Genomic DNA, 18130 nt, shown 5'->3' with positions numbered 1-18130 from the left:
TCTCCCCTTTCCAACGTGCCCCACCCGCGTCCTCCGCTGCTCACTCCCGAGTACCAGCTCTACCACGGCGGGCAGGCTCAGCAAAAGCCATTGGGGCAATTACACAGCCAGGAGGGGGAATTCCCAGCCAGTCTCCCGCAGCACTCGCTTCAAGTACAGCCTGTGGATGCCCCCGGGTGCTGCCCACAGGTGCCGCGCAGCCCGCCGCCATGCGCCCTGAGCGCTCCTTGTAGCCATCCACCCCCGCCCCCGGGGGCACCCCGCCTGCGGACTCTCCGCCTCACGCAGCGGGCTGGAGCGCTGGACTCCTGCCTCCCAGGAAAGCTGCTCTCGCCAACCTGCCGCCACCCCTTCTTTGCAAACTCTCCTCCCCCTCCTCGGCGTGCCTCGCCGACTCCCCCTCCTGACCTCCGCAGCCTCCTGTTCCCGGAGAGCCCCCCGTGCAGTGCAAGTGCCCCCCCACCCCGCTCTTGCAATCGGACCCGCGTGCCCGAGGAGCGAGGGGTGCCGGTGTCGCGGCACAAACTGCTCCTGCCTGTTGCTGCTGCCCCCTTGGCGCTGGGGCGGCGGCCCGGTTCCCGCGCCTGCCTCCGCCCGCAGCGCAGTCGGTGACGCCTCGCCCCTGGGCACTAGCCCAGCCTGGCGCTCGGGCGAGGCCGCGGCTCACGTGGGGAGCCAGGGGGCGCAGCTGGTGCTGCTGAGACGGGCGCGGTTATTTTCATTCACTGGAGCCCGCTCTGTCGCCTGTGGCGAGGGCTGGCAGCCCCTGCTCGCGGCAGCGCCGGAGGGAGGCAGAGGGGGCTCAGAGAAAACGGGGAAGAGGAACCAGCAGCCGGGAGAGGGCGGCGGCAGCTGCGCTTCAGTCTGAAACCAGTTCCTGGGCATGGGCGCAAGTAAGTGCTTTTCCCTCTTGCTGTTTTGGGGGGTGGTCGGGAATTAGCGCTCAGCCACCCCTCGCGTTTGCCGAGAGAGAGCTCCAGCATCTTCCTCGCTTGGCTTCGCACGCCAGGGGCGGCTGAGGCTAGCAACAAACACGCGCACTGTATTCTTTTCGTATTCCTTCATTTTCGTGTCTGTAGTAGCGCCCATCACCGTAGTGTCTGGCTGCTCTCTGCACGCATAAAGGTTCGAGGATGTTTTCCCCCTGCCCCATATCACATCAGTTTCTCCCAGCCCCAGCGCCTCAACGGCCCCCTACAGTTATTTCCCTCGCCCGAAATGCCCCTAGGTTGCTCTCAAAAGTGTTCCGGAGGAGTTGTTGTCAAATGATAGTTTGCAACTCTGGAGAGGGAACTGGGATGAGATGTAGGTGGAGAATTCTCCCCTTCAGGTTCCTCTTGATTGCTACCCTGTAGTGTCCGTGTTTATTGGAAGAGCCAAAGCATGTGGAGAGAAATGACAGAGAAATATCTGAGCAAATGATGGGAAAAAGGAGAGGATATGGTCTTCCGTGGCCTTCTTTGCTAAGGAGTTGCAGGAGTAGCTCTCCTGTGAATTACCCTTATTGTGCCAGGTTCACTTTCTAGCTCAGTCTCAAAAGTTTATTTTCTGCCCTATCCTGTGGAATTCAACAGGTTTGAGTTTTGTACCTAGGTTTGTTTGTTGATGATTTCTGCACAAATAAGAAACAAACATGTTTAGTTTGTGCAAACAATCATAATATCCCTAGGAGATAGACAAGAGCCATTGTGAACAGACATAACATGAAAGCACAACTGATTTATGAGAAGCCATCCCTTGGAAAGCCTTTCATAAGCAAAACATGTTTCATTGCATATTTTTTCATACACACAGGTTCAAAACTAGTTTTTTCCCTTTAGTTTAAGGACTATCTACATTATATTTCTTCCCATTAAAATATGTCACTTGAGATGGAATGATTGTAAGATAGGATTTTTAATTGGAGTGGGAAGGAGAAAACCAAATAGGGAAACTAAGTATGACTATAAGGATTATTTTACCCAAAGCTTTCTTGTTAGAGTAAAAATATTATAGATAATATGCCCATGAGGTAATGATAAAGGTCTTAGTACTTTATAAAATGAATTACTATGATAATATGCATTTACCATATAAGGTGCCCATCACTGTACTATCTTGGTGTTTTTCTCTTTCCTGCTTCCTCAGTCACTCTTCACAAGTAAGAAAGGTAAAGCTGACTTTTCCAGTCCCAGATTAATAGAATAAAAGTTGGGTTATCTTCTATTAGCTAAAGAAGTTGGTTGGAGATAAACCTGAAACGCATTCGTTTCTGGTCATTAAAGTCCAATAAAATATTTTTCTTGTTCTTTTCTGTCAAAAACAAGAGTTGGATAATTTCCCCAAAGTATTCATCTTTGGCTTCTTTTGTTTAAATTTTGGTGAAGGGATTTTCCACCCTGCTTCAAATTCTAGATGTCACTGTGCCAGTGCAGTTGGGCAATAGAAGTGCTTCAAGAGGCCTCCTCAGAATCCCTAGCTGAAAAGGTGTGTCGGGGTGAGAAAGAGAATTCTGTAGCATATATCAGTATAGATATTCTGGGAAGCCTGAGGTATGTACAGGCTGTTTCAAGTTTTGCTGCAGGTCATATTGGCCTCACCCACTCTGCTGGTGCAAAGATGATTTAAAGCCATCTTTACCCATCCCCAGCCTCTGGAATGCTCCTGTACATAAGTCTCCAGGAGGACAAACTCGCACATACATTCGTCGTCTTTTTTCTTTGTTCCTGTAATTTTTCCCCCCTAAAGTTTCTATTAATTTTCCCCTTAAAGGAAAATTAAACAGCTAAAACTTGTGCCAAAATGTAGATTTTGTAAAAACAAGCTTTTTCTAAAGCTAAGACCAATAGAAATGTGTCAATGAATGTCTTAAAAATACAACAACAAAAGGCTTTTAAAAGATCAAATACTTCTCTTCAGTGTTTGCAGCTGAAATCTTTCAGGGCTGAACCAGACAGTGAAATGGACGGCACTGATTTTCATATGTACAAGCTGAGGGAAATGCAAAAAGTAAATAGACAACACGGGTAGCAAACGGTACAATGGATTTTTAAAACTTTCAGTTTTGATAATCTAAAATGTTAGGAACAGTGGCAAGGACATTTGTTTTGTTTTAAAATATATTTAAGTTGTCACTGCCCTTTGTAAAGGACGGAAGTGTTGACTGATTTGTTGAGTGGTTATCGATTATTGATTATATTGAATTGTAAGGTTTTCCAGTTAGTCACAGATTAAAATTTCTGAGGGTTTAAAAGGTTCCAGTCCCAGAATCAGGTACAGTAACTCCTCACTTAATGTCCTCCCGCTTAACGTTGTTTCAAAGTTATGTCGCTGCTCAGTTAGGGAACATGTTTGTTTAAAGTTGTGCAATGCTCCTTTATAACGTCCCTTACAAGGCAGCATTGCACAAGTTCCTCTTCTCTGCCTCCTCCTCCTCTCTCCCAGTGCTTCCCCCACCACTGAACAGCTGTTTGGCAGTGCTTAGGACTTTCTGGGAGGGAGGGGGAGGAGCAGGGAAGAGCTGTGTCTCCACTCCTCCCTCTCCCTCCCAGAAAGTCCTAAGTGCTGCCAAACAGCTGTTTGGCGGCGGGGAAGAACGGGGAAGCGCTGCGTCTCCGCTCCTCCCCCTCCTTCCCAGAAGTCCACAGCTGTTTGGCGGCGCTTAGGACTTTCTGGGGGCGAGGAAGGTGCGGGGATGCAGCATGCTCCAGAGAGGAGGTGGAGTGGGGACGGGAAGAGGTGGGCCTGGAGTGGAGTGGGGACGGGAAGAGGTGGGCCTGGAACATCCCCCAGCAAAGTCGGCGCCTGTTCTTCTCCGGGTAAGCTGTCACTGCTGCTGCAAAGGTGCTTCCTAGTGTTCTTGCCTGCAGCAGGCTGTGCCTGTGTGGGGTGAGCTATGGCACTTCCCAACCACAGTACTTTACAGTATATAATGCTGTTTGTCTGCCCCCAAAAAATTTCCTTGGGGAAAAAAACCTAACCGCTGCATTTACATTAAATCTTTTGGGAAAATTGGATTAGTTTAACATCGTTTCACTTAAGGTTGCATTTTTCAGGAACATAACTACAACATTAAGTGAGAAGTTACTGTACAGCAGAATTAAGTTCAGTATTTGGTTTGGTATCTCAATGTGCACAGCAATGACGACATTCACACTGAGGGCAAAGCAAAGCTTTAGTAAAACTTTTATTAGCTTAATTGATAAAAACACACACGTTTCAACCCAAATGAAGGCATAGGTATAGTGCAGTATTAAGGTAGTAATGGTGACCTGCACCATTCCTTATGTATACTCTCAGCTTTCTAATGGAGACCTAGTAATGGGAGACAGGCAGTGTTCCATGAGGGTCCTACCCTGCCTCTGGTATGTTAAACAAATCCGACGGTTAAGATCTCAAAGCTTATGTGGTGGTTTGGCCTGTTACAGGGCCTCACGACTACGATGAATATTCATATAAACACCCGGACTCCTTTGTCCATAACTAACTTCCTCACCCTAATAATGTTGGGGTGTCCTTATCGTGTAGGTTGGTATATTAATGATCTCAACTCATTATCTCATATATCACATTGTTGCCAAAGCAAGTTTGCGGTTATGCATCTGTGGCTGTTCCTATGCTAAAATATCCGCAAACTGGTACCAGTTCATATTCCTGCAGTTACCCAGTATTGTTTTTTACAAAAATCCCCTAGACAAAATATTCCTAACTCCCTAGTAACTCAGGGTCACTGTTGTGTAACACACTTACGCTAAGGTTCATAGGCCTCAAAGTCTTATGATAACTACTTAAGCTAAATATCATACAAGATGGAGGTCTAAATAAAATACCCCTAATCAAGCTCTATGGGCTACAGAGAAAAGCCGCCTTGGTAATGTTTAGTAAAAGCTGCTCCCTGTATTTGCATACTGCTTTGTTCATTTTTGTGAATTTGTTCTTCCATTATTCAAGCACTGATAATAAGCTTGATACTGTAAGACACAGAAGATTGCCCCTTACTCCACTTCCAAGGAAGCTTACCACCCATGGCCCCAATCCTGCAAACACTTACACAGGTATTTAACTTTACACATGTGAGTAGTCCCTTGAGACTTTATGAGAGTATCTTTTTGCCATTAGGCCTACTTATGTATGTAAAATTCAGCACATGCATAAGTGTTTGCAGAGTCAGGACCTATATAATTTCAATTAATTTTTTTAAAAGCTGTGTTAAGTGAGAGTAAACGCAGTTTAGGTGAAAGAGGACTCCTTGTTACCTTCTGAAACATGTTGGTAGACTTGGTCCAATTGTGCAGGACAAGGATTCACATATCACAAATAACCACAATTGTAATCACTGTCGATAGAGAGATTAAAATTTGGGTGTAGAGGTTGAAGTCCTCTTTTTTTTTCTTTCCTGTGGCTCATAATTGAGGCAGTTTGGCATAGTAGTATGTAGAAACTTTCTCTTCTGTTGATAGGGTTGTATCTTCCTGGAACTCCTCCACCACCATTCACTTACTGATAATACATAAAATCAAACGTGTTTTCCCAAATTTTGGAACTTCGTGTTTTGTGCATTTTCACAGGCCATTTGATGACTCAGTTTGAGCAACTTCCTTAATCTTGGAAGAAACCCTCTACAGAAGTGCAATAGAGAACAAGGAAACAAAAGTAATAGAGATCAAGATAAAACCTTAAAAGAAAAAGTATATTCATTTGTATGTAGCTGTGATCACTGCTGTGTATTGGGGAGAAATAGAAGTTGGAATGGAACTCCAAGTCAACTCACCTAATTTTGGTGCAGTTACTTTGGTTATACTTCTGGCTAGATCTCTAGCAAAGTTTAACGTTTAAAACCTCCCCATCACATTTTCTACTCTTGCTCTGGAGGGAGGACACCAGCCCAAATAAAACAACACAAAAGAAAGTCTTCTGCAGTCCCCCTTTTGGTAAATATAGGGAGTCTCACTTTGACGCATACTGGATGTTGTTACTCTTCATGTAAGTCTTTATTAACTGATTAGTTTGTGGTGATTTTCCTACGAACAAGAGTGTCCAAGTGTAAAAGCCAGCAGAGACAGAGAGAACTCAGTTCACAGCTGGATTTATTTTTTAAAGAGATTGTTCTGTGTATGTCAGTGATATCATGAACCTTGAACTGTGCTGGCATACAGGTTCTAAACTCTGGGACAAATATTAGCCTGGCAAGCACAGGAACAGCATAGGATATGGGGGGAGGGGAAGTAGACTCTACAGAGCTATTCTGTCCTCATCCTTGCACAGATGGGAAGGAGAAGGCAGAATGGGTTGATGATTGACTTTACCGTTCCATGTGCTGGCCAGCTTACACTGTGTGGGCTGTAGATCCGGTGCTGTTTTCTCCCTCCCCAGAGCAGCAGAAGAGCGAGGAGGGAGATGTAACTGAGTCACAGTCTTCCTGCCTGGGTTATTCCTGGTACAGTGCAAAAACAGATTGCCCATTACTCTGGATTCATAGCAAAGGCTTGATTGAACCTCCATTCTTTTAGCCACTAGTTGGCTCTGTCCTGGCAAACATCCAATTTACTATACCTAATGTAACCTGTACCCATTCCTCTTCACTGTAGTGACACCCGGAAAATATTTTAAAAAACCTGTAATTTAAAAATCAGTTTAAACTAATTTGGAACCACAAACACTGTATAAATCATGGTTGTATAGTAAATGCATTACACTGGTACAGGACAAAGTTAATGTTGTTTGGGGTGTCTTAACTGTGCATTTTCTAATCAGTTTAGGATTACTTGTAAGTTTAAATGTAACTCTGAATTTCCTGTGTTTTATAGTGCTTCTTTGGGGATATTTATAACATCCTCTGAGTTGTATCCCATGCTATTGATCTAAACTCATCTCCAGTTTAACATAGATTTTATCTGGAATTTCCTTGGATTTTATTAATTATTAAAAAAATCATAAAAGCACTAAACTAGTAACTCAAAGAAGGCTACCATACAATCAAAGAAACATAGGTCAAGAAGGGAGCTGAGGAGGTAATCTATTCCATTCCCTGTGCTGAGTCAAGATTAAGTATATGTAGATGAACATTTATGTAACCTGTTCTTACAAACCTCCAAAGATAGAGATTCCGTAACCTCTCTAGACAACCTGTTTCAGTGCTTAACTATGCTTATAGTTAGAAAGTTTTCTGATATCTAACGTAAATCTCCCTTGCTGCAAACTAAGCTAATTGCTTCTTGTCCTGCTCTTGGTGGACATGGAGAGCAATTGAGCCCCATCCTTTTCATAACAATACATTTGAAGATTTTTATGTCCCTCCTTCTCTAGATTAAACATGCCCAATTTTTTACAAGCTTTCCTGATAAGTCATCTTTTCTAAACCTCTTATCCTTTTTGATGCTCTCTTCTGAACTCTTTAATTAGTCCACATCTTTCTCAAAGTGTGGTGCCCAAAACTGGAACTGTATGCCAGCTGAGACCCCACCAGTGGCAGGTAGAGCAGAACAGTTACTTCCTGTGTCTTAAATATGATTGTCTTGTTAATACTTCCCAGAATATTTGCCTTTTTTGCCTCAGCATTGTATTGTTGACTCTCATTCAGTTTGTGATCCACTATGCCTTCCAGATCCTTTTCTGCAGTACAGCTGCCTAGCTAGTTTATTCGCCATTTTGTATTTGTGCATTTGATTTTTTTTCTTCCTAAGTGTAATACTTTGCGCTTGTCATTACCGAATTTCAGATTATTGGCATCAGACAAATTCTTCAATTTATCAAGATCAGATTGTGTGGTATGTCTGGTGATTTGAAGTTATGTAGTATCAACCTTAAGGGGGTTTTTGGGGGCGGGGGCAGGGGTTAATTAACTTTCAGGGCCAGATTCATGAGTACATTCAGCAGCCAGGAAAAGTAGCCGGAACCTCCTGAGCAGTAAGTGGTTAACAGCTGCTTTGCATCTCTAGAGCAGCATAGAAGGTACTGGTGAATCTGCCTCTTAATTTGCCATTGATTTATTGGTTTAGTGATCTGGGATAACTTATTTTTTATGTTGTAATTTAAAAAAAAGGCAAATATATACCAAGTAAACTTCCATGATATGAAACTGTGCAATATGATGGTCATAGTTGAAAGAAAACTAACAATTTGATAACCAATATTTTAAAAAGTGAATATTATCTATGCAACCTTGGAGGCCAACTGGATAGCAGGGGGCAAGAGGTAGTGAGTGGGGCTGTGGAGGGTCTAGAGAGGGGGGTAACTGGGAAGATGGAGGTGGAGAGGAAAGAGGGTTCTGTGATGTAGGGAGGCAGTGGTAATGTTGAGGGTAGTGGGAAGGAGGAGGATTATATGCAGGTGGATCCTATGTTGAGGAGACTTGCGCTGTGCCCACTCTCTCTGTGCCAAGGCATCAGTACTTGAAAGGCTCCTGATGGCACTGTTGCCTCAGCTCCATTCTGTACAAAGGCAGCACTGCCAGGGGGAGCTGGGGCAGGACCACAACCTTTAAAGGTAGAGATATTGGCATTGAGGGACTGGTCTCCTTTGCTCCCCTTCTTCTCCTATCCTAACTCCAGCCACCACCCTGTTTTCAAATAAGTGGTCTCTCTAACACATCCCTGCTTTCCTTCAGGCCCATATATATACCTGCTTCCCACTACCCATCCCTCATCTTCCCACTCTCCCCCTGCACCCACGCAGCCCCTTCACTGTATACCTGAGCTGCCTTAACAACAGAATCCCTCACTGTGAGGAGCCAAAGGAAGGGAAAACTGACCACATGTGAGGAGGGTGAGAGAATGACAGGAAAATCATGGGCATGTGTGGTGGGATGGGGTGGACAGTATGAAGCAGGGATGTGCATGTGTCTGGGGAGGGAAAAGGGCTGTATTTGGAATAGGGGCTCTGTTAGTCTTCCTCATACCAATGACTCATTTCAGCCAAAGAACTGACATGGAAATTAGCTATAGAACAAAGGTCATGATTGGAGGAGTTACTGCTTATGGCATAATGACTCCACTTAGGTGAGCTGTTGTTCTGGCCCTGTCTGTATAACCATAATAATTGGATACAACAGTTGTAAATAATGTAGTTTAATTACAACATAATTTCTTCCAGTGCAGTTTATGCATGAGATTTCAAAGATTTAACTAGATGGAAAGCTTGAGGAGTCTGTGTTACATCATTTCTAAGTTGACTTGGGACATAAGTCCTATGCTGAATTGCAAATTTCATAAAAGACCCATTTTAATTAATGTTAACTGAAAAGGTAATGGATTTAATTGAAAATTCCCAGAAGAGTCATTCAATACTCAAAGAGTAAGTTATGTGATTTTTGGGAGACTCTGTTGTATTTTTTTATACATAGAGAAGAGTTTAGACCCTTTTGTTAAGTGTAAAAACTCAACTCAGTCTTAACTATGGAGCTGCAACAGCGCATCCATAATGACATTTGAAGATGATCCCCTCAATCTCACTCTAAATCTGTAGCACCTTTTTCCAGCTAACATTCTGGACTCTTTTGTTTGTTTGTTTCCTTGTTTGTTTAATAAAAAATGCTGGTCTTCTCTATAGGATGAGAATCCATCATGTTTAATGAAGCTTTAGAAAGACCAAGAGCTATTTTGTGGTTTCTGTGATATAGAGAAGATGATTTTGTTGATTAACCAAACATAATGATTTAACATAACAAATTAATTTCAGAAAGATGAAACATGATTTGTCTGGAGTACAAAGTATCCATTATTACTTTATTTTTTTTCTTTCCTTCCTTTGCCCAGTCTCTTGAGGTATATATTTTCTTCCCTTCTTATTGCTTTCTTGTTTTGTCACTGTAGTCAAGCAGTGTTCTTTCCTTCTCTCTCTAGTGTTGTTACTGTTAGACATTGAAAAGGAATGCTCTGAAAATGTTTGTTGCTGCACTGAGTAGACAGACATCATATTTGTGAAGTTCATACATTGTTATATTTTAGCAGAAAAATTGTTGTGTTTTCAGTTTCTTTTAGACACAATTTTTCAGTTAGGAGACTGCATGCAACTCGTTATCTATTTTTATGAAATATAGCAAAGGGCCACCTAGATATGGTGTTAAAGAACTGAAGTGTTAGAGCTTGGAGGTTGATTGATTACTACAAGCTTCAAATTGCAGAAATGAAAACATTTCTAGTGGGGCTGTCAATCGCAGTTAGTTCAAGCAATTAATGCAAAACAAATTAATTGGATAAAAAATTGTGATTAATCACAGTTTTAATCACACAAACAATAATAGAATACCCTTCTAATTCCAATCACTTCAAGCACGTGCTTTCCAAGGACTTCAATCTTGTATCAAAGCAGAATACAATAACTGTTCTATTCAATTACCAACAAGGCAAGAGGTAAAATAGGTCTTCGTCTCTTAATGCATTTCAAAGGAATTGCTTTGACAGCTTCCTAAAGTAGGTAGATTATAAAAGTCACATCAGTCTGAACTAGTACTATAAGAAGATAATAAATAGTAATGTATCTAACAATTTCATTCTGAGTCACAGTTCTAGAAAATATGAAAATCCAGATATGTACAAAAGAGATACTGCTATAAAGGAAATCCCAGTTTCCCAACTCTTATGATTTTATTGCGAGTCTTGAGAGTCTTAGTGCTTTTCTTAAAGCCCCAACTGCTGGAACTTTATATTGAATGAGAATTACAGCTTTCATTTGAAACAAAAAGTAAGTTTATAGTCCCCATGGTTGCAGAGAAAAGCCTAAAAAAATGACAGGCAAGTTCATCCTGAAGGCAAATAATAATCCAACATTTATTATTTTTTTAAAAAAAAATCTCATGATTTTTAAAAAAACAACAAGGAGTCTGGTGGCACCTCACGAAAGCTTATGCTCAAATAAATCTGTTAGTCTTTAAGGTGCCACTGGACTCCTTGTTGTTTCTGTGGATACAGACTAACACGGCTACCCCCTGATACTTGACACCATGATTTTTAAGTCAGTCTCATGATTTTTGAACATAGGGTTGGCAATACTGAAATCCATTATTTGCTCAGGACTTTATTAATTAGTGTTATTTTAAAAATTAAAAAAATAAATAAACCCAAACCACTAGACGTTTGATGATCCAATCTATTGTTTTAATTGATTACTTGGTTTCTAGTACAACTGTAATGCCAATGGAAGTGATGAGTAAGGAGGACTTTGAAAGGCTTTGCCTTAAGTACCTACCATCAGTCTGTCAGGCTAAGAAATGTGCTGAATACCCAGCCTTGGAGGAGTAAATTATTTGAAATTAGCCTTGCACATCATAAATAATTAAAGAAATGTAGAAGTTGTACTTACGGGCAGATGAATTAGCCACAATGATCATTCCTTAGTTAATGGCAATACCACCTTTTTGTGACTTTTATCACTGGAGTGTGCGCACACGTGTGTTTCAGAGAGGGGTGTTTACACTGTGCCCTCAAAAATATCTTGGTGATTGATTCTCTAAGATTCATACATTTTTGAGTGCCATGCTTTTAGTTTCTTATGCTGAATAATGTTCCTCATCCTGTTTCCATTTAAAAAATAATAACATCCTGTTTCTATTGGCTCTTTAATTTTAATTTTATCTTTTAAGGAGCTGAGTATCCAGGAGAGATTTATTGGTTCCAAGTATGGGAGTGTATAAGGAGCTGATGCTTGCTTTTGTCTGTTTTTTTTTTCCCTTAAAGTGTTATGGTGCTCTATCAGATTTTATGGGAGTTGATATAATAATTTTTACATCCAGGACAAATTTGTAGGTTAGTGTTAGTAAAGCCTCAAACAATGTGGATATTTGCATGAGTTTACACTGATGAATTAAGGTGGGCATGGCAGCATTGAGCTGCAGGAGGCTTGGCAAACTGTGGAAGTGTATAACTGCATAAAATAAAGGAGGGGCAATGTATGTGGGTATGCTGGCAGGTATTTTTCTTAGGCTGGTTTGAAGTCTTTCTGGCGTGGCCTTTCTCTGTAGGACACAGCTACCAGTTAGCCTAATGAGCACCTTAGGTTCATTTTAAAATTTAATCTGTGGTTTGTCTACACTAGAGAAATTTGACATGCTAATCACCAGTTGGTTACCATAGTACAATTACGCACCTCTTATCTACACACACAGTTGCTTCCAGTGGTGCACAGGCATTCACACCAGCATTTGGATTAGGTTGTCTTTCAAGGCTAATGACTGTGTGGTCTTCTTACATGCTAGTTTCCTGCAGTATAGCGCCAGTGAGGATAGATCACTGGCATAATAGCTTTAACAGTGTAAATAGTCCACCTGCAACTGTCCTGCAGCACATTTAACAGTGCTTAGAGTGCCTATCTGGTCTCCTCTTTGAACTTCACTCCACAGTGATCAAGTTTGTGTAACGCCAACAGATCCTGGTCGTCAGAGGATGGGATTGAACCTGGGATCTCTGGAGCTTAGTGCATGAGCCCTACCACATGAGCTAAAAGCCAACTGGCTGTTAGCTAAGGCTGTAGAGCACACTCATAATCAATCTCTCTCTCTCGCTCTGCCTCTGCCACTAGATGGGGCAGAACACCACACCCAGAAGGTGTGTGAGTTACATTAGCAAGAAGTTACATGTGATACAAATAGTACTGCTCAGAAGAGAACACCAGTTTGAAAATACTCAGAAGTGTCTGTGCTGTATAATCCCATGGAATACAGCCTGAAAGAAATGTTTAAACTTCATGTTGCATAGAGATCCAAGCGACTCAAGCAGGTGAAAGGAGGACTGCAGGGACTCTCTCAGAAACTATCATTGCAACTGCTTAAATGGGCTGTTACTGGCATAGCTGTTCAGAAAATAAGGTTCCACTTCCACTTAGAAATGTGAACATTGCAGTTCAGAAATTGAGGGGCTGGTTTAAGGAATCAAAATCAGTTTCTTCACACTACAGAGCTTGGCTTATAGCTAGGCCCTTTGATTTCATTATTTTCACCCCTAAGGGTACAGGGGTCCAAATTCTTCCAAGTGGAACTCCACTGAAAATGATGGAATTACATGAAGTATGAATTTGGCCCAATGTGCTTATTTAATGAATTATTTCTACCACGGTGGGATGGCTAATTGAAGTGCTTTCTGTCTCCTTGCCAGTTATTCTTTATGTGGAAGATAATTTTATGTCCCACTGTGTGACGTAACATTTAAAGGGATGCTGTCTTATAGTTTATCCTTTAATTCACATGAATCAAGGGGCAAGTGTTCTGGTTTTAAACATTTGGTGGTTTGTTTGTTCACCATTGCTGAAGAAATAGACACTATTTTCTTAGGGTCTACACTCAGTTCACTGTTCTGCCTTCTGCTGTTCTCTGCTACAGCTATTAACTAGCCCATGCTATTTCTGGAGCTGTGTACATTCCTAATGACATTAGTGCTGATGGTAAGCAAAATAGAAATAAATGAATCCAGACGTTGATAGCATAAGAACAGTTCAGATGTTTATTATACTGTTGGAACTACAGAAAATACTAACATCAGCGGGACTCCATGAGAATGAGGGGGTTCATACTAATGGTTTGGATGTAAATACTTTAATTCTCATTTAAAAGCAATATAATTTTGTGATCCTCCTTAGGTATTTTAGGTGAAGTAAAAACCATTAAATAGTAGCATTGGTTTGATGTGGTAAACACTCTACCACATGGATATCTACTGTATAAAACTTTTTGTTAAAGACGCCCTATTCTTAATCTAATTCTATTCTTCTTCTCTAGGCACTATTTCCCCTTGCTAATTTTTCTCCCTACTGTTACTCATACCTTCTTGTCAACTGTTTGAAATGGGACATCCTGATTAACACTATAAAAGTGATTTTTCCTCCTGCTGATAATAGCCCACTGTAATTGATTTGTCTTGTTAGAGTTGGTAAGGCAGCCCGCATCTTTTCATGTTCTCTGTGTGTATGTGTATATATATATCTTCCTACTGTACTTTCCACTCCATGCATTTGATGAAGTGGGTTTTAGCCCATGAAAGCTTATGCCAAAATAGATTTGTTAGCCTCTAAGGTGCCACAAGTACGCCTCATTCTTTTTTCATAAGACAGATGTTCTTAGTGTATTTACCTCCTTAGTATATATTATTTTTCTTTTTTTAAAAATTGGTTCACTGCCACACAGAATTTTGATCGTACTATGTGTCCTTTGCTTTCTGCAGACATTAATTGTACAAAAGGTTTTAACTCTTAGAATTGTCACTAAGGAATGCATAGTCCAAAGTCGTCTTATGATTGAATGTAGGTTGTAGATATAAAAAATTCAATGTTTCTTTTCCAAAATAACATACTTTCTGACATTACATTAAAATGCATAATTTCTTGATTGCCCCAGACATCTAAAATTCAACTCCCTTCCTTTGCTTGTGTATTAGGCAGTAACTGAACAACAAACTAAATATCAGATAAGTTAATTACCAACATCTTTGTTCCACATCTAGTTGTTCTCGAAATGTTGTACTTGTCTCCCATCTTCCTTGCTAGTCTTGTTTATGCTACAAAGAGATCTCTTCATGTGGATACTAATTACATGTTTTCCCAGCTTCAGTCATGAACTGATTTTGTTAATCCTCAAATTTAAACAAGGTAGATGAACAATTAAGATACTTCAGAAAGATATTTGTATTTATGGACTGACATATCATTCTCCTATGATCATGAATCAGCCACAGCCCCTGGGAAAAGCAGTGAAAACTATGGCAGGTCCGTCAATGTGATAAAGAATCAATCTTGTTGTCTAAACTAGAAGAATTGCCATAATTTTCACTGCTTCTTCCCAGGGCAGACTTCCTACCGTCTTCATTTTTGTCACCTCCTGCTGCCAGACAGAAATAGCTCGTTTTCTAGATATCCATCTGCTTATTCTTATGGTACTATTTCAAGGAACCTTGGAGGAACACATAAGGCAAAGGTAGAGACGTAACATTGTTAGATCTCAGCTAATGCCCAGAGGTAATAGAAATATGCGTGTTACCTCTCAAACGGCTTTGGTTTCCTATCAAAGGAAGATGCAGTTTACCTGCCAGTTCTCATTTGAGATATTTTGATGGGTTGGTACCCCCATATACAGAAACAGACTACACTGTTTGCTTTTTACTGAAAGATACGCCAGTTGACTTAGGGTGGACTGCTGGCACCACTCTTCAAGCTACAGAACTGTACAAGGTGATATGTGCTGTACAGGCGGGCTAGATGGACTCGGTCCTTAAGAAAAGTTTGTCTACATTCTACAAAATTTGTTCTGAGCTTACAGTGAAGATATGCATTACTCGGCATATCTTATAGAGAGGACCCCGGGTGATCGTCCAAGCAGTATTGCGAAAAGCAGTCCTGGATATGGCTCAGAAAGGATATTTGGGAGTTATGCTTGGTGGGACTAGGGTGGTCAACTTTCCAATTTGTGAAAACTGGACACTGAGTGCTGGAACGTCCCCCCACCCCTTGCTCTGCCGCTTTCCCCCAGAGCCCACCCCTTGCTCCACCTCATTCCCTGGAGGCCCCACCCCTTGCTCCTCTTCCCCACCCATGCTCACTGTTGCTCGCTGTTGGCAGGCCCTGCTGATCAGCACCTCCCCCTCCCTCCCAGTGCCTGCCGCATATCAGCTGTTTTGTGGTGTCCTGGAGGCGCTGGGGTGGAAGAGCGAGGGCACAGTGTACTTAGGGGCAGGAAGAGGCAGGGCGGGTGTGGAGTGGGGTGGGAAGAAGCTGGTTGGGGGTGGGGCCCTAGGGGAATGGGTGGAGTGGGGGCAGGGCCTGGGTGGAGCAGGTGGGGAGCACCCCACAGCAGATTAGAAACTCAGCGCCTATCGGTGGAGGGGTGACTGGGGCAGGATGTTGGAGAGAGAGCTGTCCTATGGGTATGTGTGTGGGTGACTGGGGCAGGGGAGGGAGAGCTGTGCTTCAGGGGTAGAGGAGTGAGTGGGGCAGGATGAGGCAGGGAGAGCTGTGCTCGGGGCAGGACCGGGGAGCCATCAGTACCTCTCTCCGCCAGAGCCGTTGCTGAGTGCTCCACTGCTCCTCCAGGCTGCAGGAGCTACTCCTCCCGCTTCCCGGTGGTGGAGGAGGCTGGTTACTGCAGATAATTGGACTTTTAATATCTGGTCAGTACTGCTGATTGGACACTTCAGGTTCCCTTTTCAAATGGACTTTCTGGTTGAAAACTGGACAGCTGGCAACCCTAGGTGGGACACCTTTTGTATGAAGAGTGAAGATTTTTTGATGAATATTGTACAGTGCATTTAAAATCTGCTGTGTACCATCCCCAAGGAAATGGGATAGTGGAGAGACTGCATAGGATCCTGAAGAGGTGTGTAGCTTGCATAGAAATGTAGGACTGGAAGGGACCTCATTAGGTCATCTAGATCAGTCCGCTGCACTGAGGCAGGACCAGGTATTATCTTGACCATCCTTGACAGGTGTTTGTCTAACCCGCTCTTAAAAATCTCCAATGATGGAGATTTCACAGCCTCCCTAGGTAATTTGTTCCAGTGCTTAACTACCCTGACAGTTAGGAAGTTTATCCTAGTGTCCATCCTAAATCTTCCTTGTTGCAATTTAAGCCCATTACTACTTGTCCTGTCCTCAGTAGATAAGGAGAACAAGTTTATCACCATCTGTGATGGGTTCAGTCACAGACACCCCCTTGGGACTGTCACCTAGTGTGCTTAGACGAACTCTGAGCCTGTTTTCTCTGCCAGTTTGGGCTTCCAGAACCCTGCCTTGTTGAGCCAGATATGCAAGCCTGCTGCAACACAGATCCAGGGTCTGAACCACACCCCCAAAACTGCAGACTTAACTGAAAACAGTTTAGCAAGTGCTCCTGTCTCCAGCACCCAGACACCCAGCCCCCAATGGGATCCAAACCCCAAATAAATCCGTTTTACTCTGTATAAAGCTTATACAGGATAAACTCATAAATTGTCTGCCCTCTATAACACTGATAGAGAGAGATGCACAGCTGTCTGCTCTCCCAGGTATAATCACTTACTCTGGGTTAATTAATAAACAAACGTGATTTTATTAAGTATAAAAAGTAGGATTTAAGTGGTTTCAAATAATAACAGACAGAAAAAGTAAGTACCAAGCAAAATAAAAGAAAACATGCAAGTCTAAGCCTAATACATTAAGAAACTGAATACAGGTAAATCTCACCCTTAGAGATGTTCCAATAAGCTTCTTTCACAGACTAGACTCCTTCCTAGTCTGGGACCAATCCTTTCCTCTGGTACAGACCTTGTTAGTTCCAGCAGGCATCTTAGGTGAACATCAGGGGATTCCACATGACCCGGAGCCACTTTGTTCTGTTCCACGCCCTTCAATAGCTTTGGCACAAGTCGGGAATCCTTTGTCTCTCCTGGGTTCCCACCCCTCCTTCTAAATGGAAAAGCACCGGGTTAAAGATGGATTCCAGTTCAGATGACATGCTCACATGTCCTGTGAGACTTCATTACCCATGCACTGACCCACATATATACAGGAAGTCTTACAAGTAAACAGAGCCATTTACAACCAATTGTCCTGGTTAATGGAAGCCATCGAGATTCCAAACCACCATTAATGGCCCACGCTTTGCATAATTACAATAGGCCCTCAGTTATGTTTCATATTCCTAGTTTCAGATACACGAATGATACGTTCATACAAATAGGATGACCACACTCAGTAGATTTTAAGCTTTGTAATGATACCTTACAAGAGACCTTTTGCATAAAGCATATTCCAATTCCATCATATCCGCACTTATAAACATATTTTCATAAACATATAGAGTGCAACGTCACACCATCCTCTTTATAACAACCTGTTGTGTTCTTGCAGACTGTTATCATGTCCCTCCTCAGTCTTCTCCAGATTAAATAAATCCACCTTTCCTCCATCTTTCCTTGTAGGTCATGTTTTCTAGACATTTAATCATTTTTTGTTGTTCTCCTCTTGACTTTTTCCAATTTGTCCACATCTTTCCAAAATTGTGAGGCCCAGAACTGGACACAGTACTCCAGATGAGGCTTTATCAGTGCTAAGTAGAGTGGAAGAAGTACTTCTTGTGTCTTGCTTACAATGCTATTGTTAATACATCCCAGGATGATGTTTGCTTTTTTTTTGCAACACTGTTATTGTTGACTCATGTTTAGTTTGTGATTCACTATAATGCTCAGATTCTTTTCAG

General features: G+C 42.2%; 1 protein-coding gene across 1 annotated transcript in view; it reads left to right on the top strand.

The window, feature by feature from the left end:
* Nucleotides 1-615: 615 nt before the first annotated feature.
* LOC140895608 (sodium channel protein type 2 subunit alpha-like) overlaps nt 616-18130 on the top strand; it is a 204534-nt gene continuing 187019 nt past the window's right edge. Inside the window, exon 1 of the mRNA XM_073305731.1 lies at nt 616-893. The gene's annotated coding sequence lies outside the window, so the exon portion shown is untranslated. The remainder of the gene's footprint in view (nt 894-18130) is intronic.

The sequence above is a fragment of the Lepidochelys kempii genome, chromosome 11 (genome assembly GCF_965140265.1).
Source record: "Lepidochelys kempii isolate rLepKem1 chromosome 11, rLepKem1.hap2, whole genome shotgun sequence".
NCBI lineage: Eukaryota > Metazoa > Chordata > Testudines > Cheloniidae > Lepidochelys > Lepidochelys kempii.
The sequence above is the reverse complement of the archived record's forward strand: the minus strand, read 5'-3'. Positions and strand labels throughout refer to the sequence as shown.